Raw genomic sequence first — 17,437 nt, forward strand, 5'->3', positions numbered from 1 at the left:
AAGGAAATGCAAGATCCATTTTGACTGTAGCAAGATCACATAATCTGAAGTGAGCTGCATGACCACTTAATTGGCTTCTTTGAGTGGGGGGAGGTATGTTGGCCCAGACATTTTAACGTAAGAACATAATAACTAGGCCCCTCGAGCCTGCTCCGCCATTCAATAAGATCACGGCTGATCTTTTCGTGGCCTAAGCTCCACTTACCCGCCCGTTCACCATAACCCTTAATTCCTTTACTGTTCAAAAATTTAGCTATCCTTGCCTTAAAAACATTCAATGAGGTAGCCTCAACTGCTTCACTGGGCAGGGAATTCTACAGATTCACAACCCTTTGTGTGAAGAAGTTCCTCCTCAACTCAGTCCTAAATCTGCTTCCCCTTATTCTGAGGCTATGCCCCCTAGTTCTATCTTCACCCGCCAGTGGAAACAACTTCCCTGCTTCTATCTTATCTTTTCCCTTCATAATCTTATATGTTTCCATAAGATCTCCCCTCATTTTTCTGAATTCCAATGAGTATAGCCCCAGTCTACTCAGTCTTCCTCATAAGCCAACTCTCTCAACTCCGGAATCAACCTAGTGAATCTCCTCTGCACCCCCTCCAGTGCTAGTATATCCTTTCTCAAGTAAGGAGACCAAACCTGTATACAGTACTCCAGGTGTGGCCTCACCAGCACCTTATACAGCTGCAACATAACCTCACTGTTTTAAAACTCCATCCCTCTAGCAATGAAGGAAAAAATTCCTTCTTTAAAAAATTGCCTTCTTAATTACCTGCTGCACCTGCAAACCAACTCCTTGAGATTCCTGCACAAGGACACCCAGGTCCCTCTGCACAGCAGCATGCTGCAATTTTTTACCATTTAAATAATATTCCATTTTGCTGTTTTTCCTACCAAAATGAATGACCTCACATTTACCAACATTGTACTCCATCTGCCAGACCCTCACCCACTCACTTAGACTATCTATATCCCTTTGCAGACTTGCAGCGTCCTCTGCACACTTTGCTCTGCCACCCATCTTAGCGTCATCTGCAAATTTTGATACACTACACTTGGTCCCCACTCCAAATCATCTATGTAAATCATAAACAATTGCGGTCCCAACACTGATCCCTGAGGCACGCCACTAGTCACTGATCGCCAACTAGAAAAACACCCATTTACCCCCACTCTTTGCTTTCTGTTAGTTAACCAATCTTCTATCGATGCTAATACATTACCCGTAACACTGTGCACCTTTATCTTATGTAGCAGTCTTTGGTGCGGCACCTTGTCAAATGCCTTCTGGAAATCCAGATACACCACATCCCCAGGTTCTCCATTGTCCACTGCACATGTAATGTTCTCAAAGAATTCCACCAAATTAGTCAAATATGACCTTCCCTTCATGAACCCGTGCTGCGTCTCACCAATGGGACAATTTATATCCAGATGTCTCGCTATTTCTTCCTTGATGATAGATTCAAGCATTTTTCCTACTACAGAAGTTAAGCTAACCGGTCTATAGTTACCTGCCTTTTGTCTACCTCCTTTTTTAAACAGTGGCGTCACATTTGCTGTTTTCCAATCTGCGGGAACCACCCCAGAGTCCAGCGAATTTTGGTAAATTACCACTAGTGCATTTGCTATTTCTCCCGCCATCTCTTTCAGTATCCTGGGATGCATTCCATCAGCAGGTGCCTTGGTATTCCTCCCCTTCCCAAAAGAGCCTTGTGCAGGAAACGGGCGGCAGGGTAGCACAGTGGTTAGCACTGCTGCCTCACAGCGCCAGGGACCCGGGTCCGATTCCCGGCCTCGGGTCACTGTCTGTGCGGAGTTTACACGTTCTCCCCGTGTCTGCGTGGGTTTCCTCCGGATGCTCTGGTTTCTTGCCACAGTCCAAAGATGTGTGGGTTAGATGGATTGGCCATGCTAAATTGTCCCTTAGTGGCAGGGGGGCTAGCTAGGGTAAGGGCATGTGGTTACGGGGATAGGGTCGGTGCAGACTCAATGGGCCAAATGGCCTCCTTCTGCATTGTAGGGTTCTATGATTCTATGTGCAGCTTAGGTTGATTTGCCATGCTGAATTGCCAGGGTAATTAGCAGGGCAAATACCTGGGGTTATGGGGACAGGAGGGTCTACAAGACCATAAGACATAGGAGCAGAATTAGGCCACTCGGCCCATCGAGTCTGCTCCGCCATTCAATCATGGCTGATATTTTTCTCATCCCCATTCTCCTGCCTTTTCCCCATAACCCCTGATCCCCTTATTAATCAAGAACCTATCTATCTCTGACTTAAAGACACTCAATGACCTGGCCTCCACAGCCTTCTGCGGCAAAGAGTTCCACAGATTCACCACTCTCTGACTGAAGAAATTCCTCCTCATCTCTGTTTTAAAGGATCGTCCCTTTAGCCTGAGGTTGTGCCCTCTGGTTCTAGTTTTTCCTACTAGTGGAAACATCCTCTCCACGTCCACTCTATCCAGGCCTCGCAGTATCCTGTAAGTTTCACTAAGATCCCCCCTCATCCTTCGAAACTCCAACGAGTACAGACCCTGAGTCCTCAACTGTTCGTCATACGACAAGTCTTGGTGGGATTGTTGTCAGTGCAGGCTCGATGGGCCGAATGGCCTCTCTCTCTGCACTGAAGGGATTCTATGATTTTCTATATTTTGCTCATTTACCATGGTATTGGGCTAATAATGACAGGTATTAATGGCATAATTCACAGTGAACCTGGCAGCACGGTGGCATAGTGGTTAGCACCGCTGCCTCACAGCGCCAGGGACCCGGGTTCAATTCCAGCCTCGGGCGACTGTCTATGTGGAGACTGCACGTTCTCCCCATGTCTGCGTGGGTTTCCTCCGGGTGCTCTGGTTTCCTCCCACAAGATGGCGAAAGGGATTTTTCTACGTCTTTTAACGATGGTCCCTTGTGGCTAGTTTTGCGTGACGAATATAATGAGCTGAGCTCCCATGCTGTGGAGAATGTTTACTTATTAAAATCAAATGATGTGTTCAGTCCTCAATGCTAGTAATGTCGTGGACCATGCTAATTTAATTAAAAACCACTCTTGTTCTTAGGATTGAGATAATAGGTTTCCGCAAAAGGATCGCATGCATCTCATGAGGGATTATTAATGTGCTTCTGTCATCTTTGACTGCGAGTAAGTGCATTCATAAAATAGTGTAACATTGCACAGGCCCAAGTATGCATTAATTGTTTCCTGCCTTGCAACATTGGATACACACCATTTACTGGTAGCAAAATGCATTGGGAAGTCCATTGCCTCCCTAAGGTGCAGAAGGAATCCATTCGGCCATTGAGTCTGCACCCACACCCTCCAACAGAGCATCTTACCCAGGCCCAAACTCCTGCCCTATCTCCGTAACCCTGCGCATTTAGCATGGCCAATCCACCTGACCTACACATCTCTGGACACTAAGGGGCAAATTAGCATGGCCAATCCACCTAACCTACAATCTCTGGACACTATGGGTCAATTTACCATGGCTCATCCACCTAACCTGCATACCTTTGGACACTAAGGGATAATTTAGCATGGCCAATCCACCTAACCTGCACATCCTTGGATAATAAGGGGCAATTTAGCATGGCCAATCCATCTAACCTGCACATCTTTGGACACTAAGGGGCAATTTAGCATGACCAATCCACCTAACCTGCACATCTTTGGACACTAAGGGGCAATTTAGCATGGCCAATCCATCTAACCTGCACATCTTTAGACACTAAGGGGTAATTTAGTGTGGCCAATCCACCTAACCCGCACATCTATGGACTGCAGGAGGAAACCAGAACACCCGAGGAAACCCACACAGACACAGGGAGAATGTGCAAACTCCACACAGACAGCGACCCAAGCTGTTCTTGAATATGTTGGTATCTGTCCTCAGACTCTTGTATCTTTTTCCCGATGGAAAAAGGTGGAAGAGAGAATGTCCGGGGTGCGTGGGGTCCCTGATTTTGTTGGCTGCTTTTCCGTGGCAGAAGGGGAAGTGTAGACGGAGTCGATAGATGGGAGGCTGGTTTGCGTGGTGGGACTGGGCTACGTTCATGACCTTTTGTAGTTTCTTGCGGTCTTGGTCAGAGCAGGAGCCACACCAAGCTGTGATACATCGGATAGGATACATTCTATGGTGCATCTGTGAAAATTGGTGAGAGTCGTAGTTGAAATGCCAAATTTCCTTAGGCCTCCTGAGAAAATAGAGTAGTTAAAAGAAGGAAATGATGTTCCTATAGCACCATTGGTAACTGCAGGATTTCCCAAAATGCTTTACAGCCAATGAAGTACTTTAAAAGTGTAATCATTGTTGTAATGTAGGAAGCATGGCAGCCAATGTACACACAGCAAACAACAGACCAGGTAATTTGTGATATTAGTTGAAGGTTGCAATCATAAAATGATCAAACAGTCTAAATATTAACCCATGCTACCAGTGACGGGTGGTAAGACTGGGAGAGTCTCCTGGTCAGCCAGAACCATGTGGTGGCAGCACTGCAACAGCCTCCCCACATTAAAAGACTCTGCACACAGGTTCTTGCCACGGGTTGTATTCTCTGGCAAGTATCCTCTGTGATGCTTATGTGCCTTTAAGGAATGTATTTGGGTCATGTTTCATGCGCAGGATATTGTTTTAACAGTCTGGTTTTTATTATCGGTGCTGTTTTGTCTGCGTCTGGCAGCCCTGATGTTGCTGCAGCAGCATAATTGATCTTAATTGTTGGAATGTTTGTTTTAATCTGGATGAATGCAGGGTTGTTACTTTAGTGTTTTCCCCTGGGATTTTTCAGAGCGGGGCTTGATTACTGTTTGGACAGGAAAAGTCAGGTGACGGGCAGGGCTAGGCTCAGAGAAAGAAACCCAGTTTAATTGCTGCTTGGGAGCCAGAGTGAGAGGTACCTCTTTCTTTCTCTGAAGTCTGGAGAGTGGAACATGTCAGAAACTAGGTCTCTTTCTCAGAGATTCTGTTTGTTTGAGGATATATCCTTCTCTGGAAATTGCTGTATGGGAGTTGGTATATTTCTATATCTGTCCAGAGTGGTTAAAATATTGAAAATCTAGTATCCACATGAACATATCTGTTTTTGGTGCTAATTGGTTCTGAAGTAGGATCTATGTCTATGGGGATGTGGCTTAAATTGGAACTAAAGAGATGGATAGCTGTTACTAATTACACTTTGTCGCGTTTAAGCATTTTAATTGCTAAACGTTATCTAAATTTTTTTATTCATTCATTGGACAAGGGTGTCATTGGCTGGCCAGCATTTATTGGGTAACCCTACTTGTTGTGAGCCAACCACATTGCTGTGGCTCCGGAGTCACAGATAGGCTAGACCAGGTAAGGATGGCAGATTTCCTTCCCTAAAGGGCATTCGTGAACCAGATGGGTTTTTCCAACAATTGACAGTGGTTTCATGGTCATTGGTAGATTCTTAATTCCAGATATTTTTTATTGAATTCAAATTCCACCATCTGCCGTGGTGGGATTCGAACCCGGGTCCCCAGAACATTAGCTGAGTCTCTGGATTAATAGTCTAGCGATAATACCACTAGGCCATTACCTCCCCTCCATTCTTCTTGTTATAGTCTAACTGTGTTCTTGAATAAAGTTTGTTTTGATAAAAGCTTCCTAGTGGGTCACTTGAATCATACCTGGAGCGAAAAGCCCCAATGCTCACCATAATGTTAACTTCATAATATACCTTGGAGTTTCAGATCTGGTCCCTAACACACTTCCTTACTTCAAGGGACTTGGGGGAATGTGAGGAAAAACATTTTTATCCGGAGGGTGGTGACGGTTTGGAATGCGCTGCCTGGGAGGGTGGTGGAGGTGGGTTGCCTCATAGCCATTAAAAAGTACCTGGATGAGTACTTGGCGCGCCATAACATTCAAGGCTATGGGCCAAGTGCTGGTTGATGGGACTAGGTGGGAGTTCAGGTGTTTCTCACGTCCTGGTGCAGACCCAATAGTGAATTTAATCAGGCAATTGAGGTGGGCCTGTTAAAATATAAGCTCCCTGATTAAGGGCCAAATTGATGGGCCGATCAGGGAGCTTCTTGCTTTGTATTTAACCAGGTGTGTCAGTTCCTCTGGAACTCCTCGTGCAGACTGCTAACTGATAGCACTCTGTATACTGTTGTCAGACTTGTAAATAAAGGGATTTTGGTGAAGGGGCTTCTGTCTCCGAGGACTTATTACAAGGCCTAAGGGCCTCTTCTGCACTGTATGATTCTATGACCACCAGCGAGAGATAGAAAGAGAGAGAGAGGTTGAGGGATGAATGTTGGTCAGGAAACAAGGGAGATCTGCCCTGCGCTCCTTCTAATTAGGGCCAAAGGATCTTTCAGGTCTGCCTGAGAGGGCAGACACAGCTTTGACTTAACGATTTCTCCACAAAGTTTGAGCCTCTGAGAGTAAGCACACCTCTCCGTCATCTTTACCCGAAATTATGTGCTCTAGTGTTGAGTGGGCCTTGAACACATGACCTCCTGACTCATGGAATATGATGGCATCATTGAACCATGACCAACACTTTGGGAACGAAAGCAAAGGATATTTTCTCTCAATCCAGTGGATTCCGCATCTACCCATGGGGTACCTATTGTCCGCAGTCAGAAAGTGTTATATCTGCTAATCCCACACTGTAATCATAGAATCATAGAATTCCTACAGTGCAGAAGGAGGCCATTCACCCCATTGAGTCTGCACTGACAACAATCTCACCCGGGCCCTATCCATGTAACCCCACCTATTTACCTTGCTAATCCCCCCTGATACTAAAGGCCATGGCCAATCCACCTAACCTGCACATCATTGGAGTGTGGGAGGAAACCGGAGAACCCGGAGGAAATCCACGCAGACGCGGGGAAAATGTGCAAACTCCACACAGAGAGCCACCAGAGGCTGGAATTGAACCTGGGTCCCTGGCGCTGTGAGGCAGCAGTGCTAACTAAGAATGAGAGGGGAGGTGGAAGCAGGAGTGAGAGGTGATGGAAGCAGGCACATTAGAAACATTGAAGAGGCATTTGGATGGGTACATGAATAGGGAGGGAATAGAGGGATAGGGACCGAGTAAGGGCAGAAGGTTTTTTTTTTAGTTTAGTTAGGGCATCATGATCAGCACAGGCTTGGAGGGCTGAAGGGCCTGTTCCTCTAATGTACTTTTCCTTGTTTTTTTCCTTTGTTCTCTTTATGGGGAGGGAGACCAGAACTAGGGGGTCATGGTTTGAAGGTAAGGGATAATCCTTTTAGGACTGAGGTGAGGAGAAATTTCTTCACCCAGAGGGTGGTGACTGTGTGGAATTCACTCCCACAGAAAGTAGTTGAAGGCAAAATGTTGTGTGATTTCAAGAACGAATTAGATATAGCTCTTGGAGCTAAAGAGATTAGGGGATATGGGGGGTGGTTGGGGTGGGGGGGGTGGTAGATCAAGATATTGAATTTGATTTGATTTGATTTATTATTTTCACATGTTTCGGTATACAGTGAAAAGTCTTGGTTCTTGCGCGCCTTACAAAGCATACTGTACATAGAGAAGGAAAGGAGAGAGTGCAGAATGTAATGTTACAATGATAGCTAGGGTGTAGAGAAAGATCAACTTAATATAAGGTAAGTCCATGATCTGCCATGATCGTAATGAATGGCGGAGCAGGCTCGAAGAGCTGAATGGCCTACTCCTGCTTCTGGTTTCTATGCTTCTATCTGTGGGTGGCACGGTGGCACGGTGGTTAGCACTGCTGCCTCATAGCGCCAGGGACCCGGGTTTAATTCCTGGCTTGGGTCACTGTCAGTGCGGAGTCTGCACGTTCTCCCCGTGTCTGCGTGGGTTTCCTCCAGTTTCCTCCCACAGTCCAAATGATGTGCTGGTTAGGGTGCATTGGCTGTGCTAAATTCTCCCTCAGTGTACCCGAACAGGCGCTGGAGTGTGACGACTAGGGGATTTTCACAGTAACTTAATTGCAGTGTTAATGTAAGCCTACTTGTGACACTAATAAATAAACTTTAAATTCTATAGCGGCACAATGGTTAACACTGCTGCCTCACAGCGCCCGATTCCCGGCTTGGGTCACGGTGTGGAGTTTGCACATTCCCGGCTTGGGTCACGGTGTGGAGTTTGCACATTCTCCCCGTGTCTGCGTGGGTTTCCTTCGGGTGCTCCGGTTTCCTCCCACGGTCTGAAAGACGTGCTGGTTAGGTGTTTTGACCCGTACAGATGCCGGAGTGTGGCTACTAGGAGATTTTCACAGTGACTTAATTGCAGTGTTAATGTAAACTGACTTGTGACACTAATAAATAAACTTTCAACTTGATGAGTACCCATGATAAGCCGACAGACCGAATGCGAAGATTTAAAGAGTAACTTTTTGGTGGTGGATTTGTCAAAAGTAGCACACCGATGCAAAAATGCAAGCGGAGCCTGACAGAAATGCATTTTGGAATGCGAAGCTGATTTTATAAGTGACATTTAAAAAGATGATAATCAGGATGTGGGAGATACAGACCTTTTTTTTAATTCTTTTTTTTCGGGCTCTCTGTGGGATATAATTATGCATAATGACCAAATGGTGAGGTTGATTTTGCTGAAAAATTACAGGCAATTATTTCTTGTAGAACAGAAAAACAGATTTCATTAAAAAATGGAACTGGGAATTCCAAAGTGTGCAGATTATATGCTTAATAGCCTGAACTAAACACTCACTCAATGTAATTAAACTGGAGAGGTTTTTTTTTAGTAAGGGTATTTGGGAACAAATAGTAAATTATACATCTCAACGTGGATGAATTTGTATGGAAATTATAGTGGTTAACACGGAAAATTATTAAATAAATTCCCACCAACTCCCACTCTTGGGTCTCTGCTCAAACACAAACCAGCTGTCAGTCTTTCAATAGAATTAACAACGGACTCTAATGAATAGTTTCAGGGGGAGTGGGATCAGCAAGGTTGGTACAGCAGTTAAAGGATTTAAAACGTGAGCTTTTAAATGTTACAGAAGAATGAGGAGCGATTTTGTTTTAGGCGAGGCGTGATAGTTTGAATGTGGCTTTACAGTTTTACTATTTTTTTAACCAGCATTTATTTAGCACCATCAAGGCAGCCTTTTACAGCCAAATAAATATTAATCGGGCGGGATTTTATAACCTGGCTCGTCCCGCAACTGTAAAATCCCGCCCAAGGTCAACAGGCCTTTCCATTATCCACCCTTCACCCACTCCGATTTCCCGACGGGCGGGACGGTAGAATTCAGGCCAATATTTAGCTATTTAGATTATGGTGCTAAATTTTCCATTGGCTTTTTATTTATTTATTCGTTAGTGTCACAAGTAAGCTTACATTAACACTGCAATGAAGTTACTGTGAAAATCCCCTAGTCGCCACACACCGGCGCCTGTTCGGGTTACACTGAGGGAGATTTTAACACGGCCAATGCACCTAACCAGCACATACTTTAAGAACATAAGAAATAGGAGCAGGAGTAGGCCATCGAGCCCCTCAAGCTTGCTCCGCCATTCAATAAGATCATGGCTGATCTGATAGTGGGTTCAGTTCCACTTACCTGCCCGCTCCCCATAACCCTTAATTCCCTTAATGGTTAAAAATCTATCTATCTATGACTTAAACACATTTAATGAGGTAGCCTCTACTGCTTCATTGGGCAGAGAATTCCAAAGATTCACTACCCTCTGGGAGAAGAAGTTCCTCCTCAACTCTGTTCTAAATTGACTCCCCCGTATTTTGAGGCTATGCCCCCTAGTTCTTGTTTCCATTGTAAGTGGAAATAACCTCGCTGCTTCTACCCTGTCTAGCCCCTTCATTATCTTATATGTCTCTATAAGATCTCCCCTCAACCTTCTAAACTCCAATGAGTACAGGCTCAATCTCTCCTTATAAGCTAACCCCCTCATCTCCGGAATCAACCTGGTGAACCTTCTCTGTACCCCCTCCAAAGCTAATATATCCTTTCTTAAATAAGGGGACCAAAATTGTACACAGTACTCTAGTTGCGGCCTCACCAGTACCCTGTACAGTTGCAGCATGACCTCCCTGCTTTTATACTCCATCCCTCTCGCGATAAAGACCAACATTCCATTTGCCTTCTTGATTACCTGCTGCACCTGCAGACTGAGTTTTTGTGATTCATGCACAAGGACCCCAGGTCCCTCTGCACAGTAGCGTGTTGTAATTTTTCACCGTTTAAATAATAGTCCATTTTACTATTATTCCTTCCAAAGTGGATAACCTCACACTTGTCAACGTTATACTCCATCTGCCAGATCTTTGCCCACTCACTTAGCCGATCCAAATCTCTCTGCAGACTCTCTGTGTCCTCCACGCAATTTGCTTTCCCACTCATCTTTGTGTCATCCGCAAACTTTGTTACGTCTTTCGGACTGTGAGAGCAAACCGGAGGAAACCCACACAGACACGGAGAGAACGTGCAGACTCTACACAGACAGTGACCCGAGCCGGGAATCGAACCCGGGTCGCTGGTAATGTGAGGCTGCAGCGCTAACCACTGTGCCACAGTGCGAGTCTCACGGCCTTTCTGCCTGCCGGGGAACCCCAGTAATGACGGCTGGTCTGGAGCTCGAGAGGTCCTGGCACTGTTCACGATCCCGTTCCGGGGTACAGTCCAACGTACCCGAGTCAGAGCCCCCATTTTACAATGCGGCGCAAACAACCTGACGTGAGACTTGGTACAAACACAAGCTTGGAAAACAATATATAAAGAAAACAGTAGCAGATTAACTTGACCTGAGATTACAGTGATACTATTATATGATGCAAAACACAACTCCAACCCATCCATACGTTCCCACAGCATGGTTATTGCTAAGTTGGCTGACAAGTATATTAACTCTTTACTTTCCATACTGGGGAGGTGGGTGGGGTGGGGGGGGGGGGGGGGGGGGGGTGAGGTGGGGAGGAGGAGGGGTGCGGGGTGGTGGCGAGGGGGTGAGGAGGGGGTTGTATGAGAAATAATTTTGTTACGCAGTGAGTGGTAATGACCTGGTAATTGCTATATCTATTAAACAATGGAAACTCGATAGACATTTAAGAGGAATATGTGGATTAAATGCAAGACTATGAGGTAGAATGGGGGCACAAAACTGACTGTTTTGCTTTTGAGAGAGCTAGTATGAGTTTAATAGACCGAATGGCCTCCCTTGGGCAGCACAGTGGTTAGCATTGCTGCCTCACAGCTCCAGGGACCCGGCTTCAATTCCCGGCCTTGGGTCACTGTCCGTGTGGAGTTTCTCCCCGTGTCTGCGTGGGTTTCCTCCGGGTGCTCCGGTTTCCTCCCACAGTCCAAAGATGTGGGGGTTAGGTGCATTGGCCGTGCTAAATTGCCCCTTAGTGTCGCGGGATGTGTAAGTTAGAGGAATTTTCAGTGTAAATATATGGGGTTTCAGGGATAGGGCCTGGGTGGGATTGTTGTCAGTGCAGGCTCGATGGGCCGAATAGCCTCCTTCCGCACTGTAGGATTTCTATGGTTTCTATAGGGGCTCACTGAGTCTATGGCAAACTTGGCACCTGCCCACTGGAGTGACCCGTATCCTGGGCACACAATACCATGTGATATGTATCCAATGGATCGTCTGACACTGCTCAGGCTAATATCCTTCAGGGAAGGAAATCGGATGTGCTTACCCGGTCCGACCTACACGTGACTCCAGAAACTCAGCTCATGTTCTGGGTTCGAATCCCACCACGGCAGATGGTGGAATTTGAATTCAATAAAAAATATCTTGAATTAAGAATCTACCAATGACTGTGAAACCATTGCTGATTTTTGTAAAAACCCATCTGATTCACTAATGTGCTTTAAGGAAGGAAATCTGCCGTCCTTACTCGGTCTGGCCTACACGTGACTCCAGACCACAGCAATGTGGTTGACTCTCAAGTGCTCTTTGAATTGGTGGGCAGTCAGTGATGGGCAACAAATGCTGGGTCCAGCCAGCGATGCCCACGTCCTGTAACTGAACTAAAACAAGGAGACTGTGGATCAGGTTTCCAACATGGTATGGTGCTGCACTTAGAAAGTGTCCAGACAATTTGCTGGGCATTGTTGGAAATCTACTTTTGATATTTTTCTTAGCGTTTAGCGCCAGCTCACTCTCTCGCATGGCCGCCTGTGAAGAGACTATGTCAACCCGCTTTCCGGGAAGAACTCCCATGCTCCCAAGACGTGACACCTTATGCGTCATCCCATTGTCCACCTGGCCATCCAGTCTACAGTTCTCTTTAGACTAGTGAAGGCTATTTCACTGACACGCTCAAAATTATGAGGCCCGGTCCTGGAATAGATGAGGGGATGCTTCTAACCTTAGTGAGACATATGAGACCATAGAATCATAGAATCCCAACGGTGCAGAATGAGGCCATTCAGCCCATGGAGTCTGCACTGACCACAATTCCACCCAGGCTCTATTCACATAACCCCATGTATTCACCCTAGCTAGTCCCCCTGACACTAAGGGGCAATTTAGCCTGGTCAATCAACCTAACCCGCGCATCTTCGGAGTGTGGGAGGAAACCAGAGCACCCGGAGGAAACCCATGCAGACACAGGGAGAACGCGCTAACTCCACACAGACAGCGACCCAAGGTGGGAATCAAACCCAGGTCCCTGGCACTCTGAGGCAGCAGTGCTAACCACTGTGCCACCGTGCCACCGGTTGTTTTGATCTGGACTATTGCTTGTATAGGTGATAGAAGTAGATTCAGTGGTAACTTTCAATAGGGAACTATTTATTTGAATAGGAAAAACTTATAGGGCTACGGACAAAGAGTAGGAGAGTGAGAATAATTAGATAGCCCTTTCAAACGGTCAGCACAAGCATGATGGAAAGAATGGCTTGACTCTGTACTGTATGATTCTACGATTACTCAACAAGAAATGGTTCCATGAGATCTGTTGTGCTCACCTAAACAGGCAGCCAAGCCTCAATGTAACATCACACCCAACAAACAGCCACATTAACACAATAGCTACAAGAGCAGGTCAGAGGCTAGGAATTCTATGGTGGGTAACTCACCAACTTTTACAGATGCACCATAGAAAGCATTCTTTCTGATTGTATCACAGCTTGGTATGGCTCCTGCTTTGCCCAAGACCGCAAGGAGCTACAAAAGGTCGTGAATGTAGCCCAATCCATCACTCAAACCAGCCTCCCATCCATTGACTCTGTCTACACTTCCCGCTGCCTTGGCAAAGCAGCCAGCATAATTAAGGACCCCACGCACCCCGGACATTCTCTCTTCCACCTTCTTCCTTTGGGAAAAAGATACAAAAGTCTGAGGTCACGCACCAACCGACTCAAGAACAGCTTCTTCCCTGCTGCTGTCAGACTTTTGAATGGACCTACCTCGTATTAAGTTGATCTTTGTCTACACCCTAGCTATGACTGTAACACTACATTCTACACTCTCTCCTTTCCTTCTCTATGAACGGTATGTCTTGTCTGTATAGCGCGCAAGAAGCAATACTTTTCACTGTATGTTAATACATGTGACAATAATAAATCAAATCAAATCAAATCACTCTCACCTCCTGACTCCCCAAAGCCTATCCACCATCTACAAGGCACAAGTCAGGAGTGTGATGGAATACTCCCCACTTGCCTGGATGGGTGCAGTTCCAACATCACTCAAGAAGCTCGACACCATCCAGGACAAAGTAGCCCACTTGATTGGCACCACATCTACAAACGTCCACTCTCTCAGTAGCAGCAGTGTGTACTATCTACAAGATGCACTGCAGCAATTCACCAAAGATCCTTAGACAGCACCTTCCAAACCCATGACCCATGAATATAGGGCGACATGGTGGCACAGTGGCTAGCACCGCCACCTCACAGCGCCAGGGACGCGGGTTCAATTCCAGCCTCGGGTCACTGTCAGTGTGGAGTTTAGCACGTTCTCCCCGTGTCTACGTGGGTTTCCTCCGGGTGCTCCGGTTTCCTCCCACACTCCAAAGATGTGTGGGTTAGGTGATTGGCCATGCTAAATTGACCCTAGTGTCCGGGGATTAGCAGGGTAAAATTGTGGGGTTATGGGAACAGTGGGATTGTGGTTGGTGCAGGCTCGATGGGCTGAACGGCCTCCTTCTGTACTGTAGGGATTCTATGACCACTTCCATCTAGAAGGAGAAGGGCAGCAGATACATGGGAACACCACCACCTGCAAGTTCCCCTCCAAGACACTCACCGTCCTGACTTGGAAATATACCGGCCGTTCCTTCGCACTCGCTGGGTCAAAATCCTGGAATTCCCTCCCTAACGGCATTGTGGGTCAACCCACAGCACGTGGACTGCGGCGATTCAAGAAGGCAGCTCACCACCACCTTCTCAAGGGCAACTAGGAATGGGCAATAAATGCTGGCCCAGCCAGCGACACCCATGTCCCACCAATGAATAAAAAACTTGCAACCTCAGCACTCCCTCAGGATCTCAACAAAGTGCCCAAGTGGTGGAGCCTCTCAGTAGGCCCTCACCTCGACAGCAACAAGAGAGTGACCACTGAGAAAAGCCAACGGTGGCAAATAAAACACAGGAGACCAGTAGAGGCAGGACAAAAAGAAATTGGACTGTATCTTAGACCAAATAAACTAGTCACGTCGGAAAACAGTTATTTACTTCCACGATAATGGACGACTTCAATAAAGTCTGATATTTCCCAAGGTCTAAAAGAGTCATTAAGTCACAGCTTCATGTGTCTTCAAGAAAGTAACCAATACTCCTCCTACAGTGGACAGTCCATTAGTTTCTGGGTGACACAGAGGGCAGCAAAGATCAATTTTGCACCAAGTAATCTAATGTTACTTTTGCCGCAGAACGTTCAGGGAGATGTTAGATGATGGGGCCGGGGAAGGATACAAATTGAATCCCTGAGAGGGATTTACCATTTGTATCATTCACTAAGAGCCATTAGTTCCTAGTAATTAAACACTCTACTTACTGACATAACCTGAATGCACCATTAGCTGTTGCTCCTCTTACACACCTACGGCTGCTCCCTGGATGAGAAGAGCTGGAGAATGTGATGGTGGGCGGGATTTTCCGCTCGCCCCAAGGTTCGGAAAATCCAGCCCAAGGTCAATGGATCTTTGCGTGATCTGTGTCCCGCCCGCTACGACTCCCGTGGCGGGTGGCACGGGAAAATTCCGCCCCGTGACATTAAACGTCAGTGGGTAAAAATCAAATATCTAAATTTGAATCGTAGAATCTCAACAGCGCAGAAGAGGCCATTCGGGCCATTGAGCCTCCACCGATAACAATCCCACCCAGGCCCTATCCCGGTAACCCCACATATTTACCCTACTAATCCCTCTGATACTAGGGTCAATTTAACATGGCCAATCAACCTAACCCGCACAGCTAAGAAGTGTGGGAGGAAACCGGAGCTCCCAGAGGAAACCCACGCAGACACGGGTGAGAACGTGCAAACTCCACGCAGACAGCCACCTCATAGAATCCCTACAGTACAGAAGGAGGCCATTTGGCCCATCGAATCTGTACCGACCACAATCCCACCCTGGCCCTATTCCCGTAACCCCAAACATTTACCCTGCTAATCCCCCTGATACTAGGGTCAATTTTAGCATGGCTAATCAACCTAACCCGCACATCTTTGGAGTGTGGGAGGAAACCGGAGCACCCGGAGGAAACCCACGCAGACACGGGGAGAATGTGCAAACTCCACACAGACAGTGACCTGAGGCCAGAATTGAACCCGGGTGCCTGGAGCTGTGAGACAGCAATGCTAACCACTGTACCACCCATGATGTTGTAAGTAGCCAGATTATTATGCTGGCTTTTTTTTGATACAGCAAGTTCGAGTAAGCAATCAGACATATTGAATAAACTCAAGAGCTGTAGACTATCATTATTACGACTAGAATTTGTGTTGAATATGTGTTTTTCTATACTTATGAGCTGAAACAGGAAAGATTGGCTTTGATTGTTTTGTCTGATTCCCACTCTGGCCACAATGGCAAGCCAATTTGGGCTCCATCTGTCCTAACTCATCTTAAAGTGGGTGGCATGGTGGCACAGTGGTTAGCACTGCTGCTTCACAGCGCCAGGGACCCAAGTTCAAATCCGGCCTCGGGTCACTGGCTGTGTGGAGTTTGCACGTTCTCCCTGCGTCAGTGTGGGTTTCCTCCAGGTGCTCCTGTTTCCTCCCACAGTCCAAAGATGTGCGGGTTAGGTTGATTGGCCATGCCAAATTGCCCCTGAGTGTCCCCAGGTTAGGGGGATTAGTGCGGTAAATGTGTGGGGTTATGGGGTAAGCCTGGGTAAGAGTCAGTACAGATTCAATGGGCCAAATGTCCTCCTTCTGCACTGTAGGGAGGATACGAAAAGTCGCACCTGACCTTGTAGGGAACAACGCTTCATTCTGCCAAGAGCAAGCGCAATCATGTCAGAAGTTAACAGCACTCCCTCTTTCCCAGACTAATAGAGTCAGCTATGGCCCAGTTGGTCACATTTTTACCCCAAAGTCAGAAGTTTATGGGTTCTCCAGGAGTGCAGATTTGGAGTACTGACAATCCATAAGACCATAAGATACAGAATTAGGCCATTTGGCCCATCGGGTCTGCTCCGCCATTCAATCATGGCTGATAGATTTCTCAACTCCATTCTCCCACCTTGATCCCCTTTCCAACCAAGAACCCATCTATCTCTGTCTTAAATACACTCAATTGTGGAGGCCAGGACCTGGCCTCCACAGCCTTCTGTGGCAATTAATTCCACAGATTCGTCACCCTCTGGTTGAAGAAATTCCTCCTCATCTCGGTTCTAAAGGGTCGTCCCTTTACTCTGAGGCTGTGCCCTCGGATCTGAGTCTCTCCCACTAATGGAAACATCTTCTCCACGTCCACTCTATCCAGGCCTTTCAGTATTCTGTAAGTTTCAATGAGATTCCCCCTCATCCTTCTAAATTCCATCGAGTGCAGACCCTGAGTCCTCAAACACTCCTCATACGTCTCCCCCACTAACCTGGTCAATATTTATCCCTCAATAAGCATTGTGAAAAACAGATTATATGGTCATTATCACATTGCTGTTGGTGGGAGCTGGCCCAATTTTGCAAAAGTGACTCCAATTCAAAAGTACTTCAGGCTAAAGTGTTTTGAGTGTCCTTTTTTAAAAAATTGAACCATTCACAAGATGTGGGCATTGTAGACAAGTCCAGCATTTAAGACCATAAGACATAGGAGCAGAATTAGGCCACTCAGCCCATCGAGTCTGCTCTGCTATTCAATCATGGCTGATATTTTTCTCATCCCCATTCTCCTGCCTTTTCCCCATAACCCCTGATCCCCTTATTAATCAAGAACCTATCTATCTCTGTCTTAAAGACACTCAATGACCTGGCCTCCATAGCCTTCTGCGGCAAAGAGTTCCACAGATTCACCACC

This window comes from Mustelus asterias, chromosome 29, assembly GCF_964213995.1.
Source record: "Mustelus asterias chromosome 29, sMusAst1.hap1.1, whole genome shotgun sequence".
Taxonomy (NCBI): domain Eukaryota; kingdom Metazoa; phylum Chordata; class Chondrichthyes; order Carcharhiniformes; family Triakidae; genus Mustelus; species Mustelus asterias.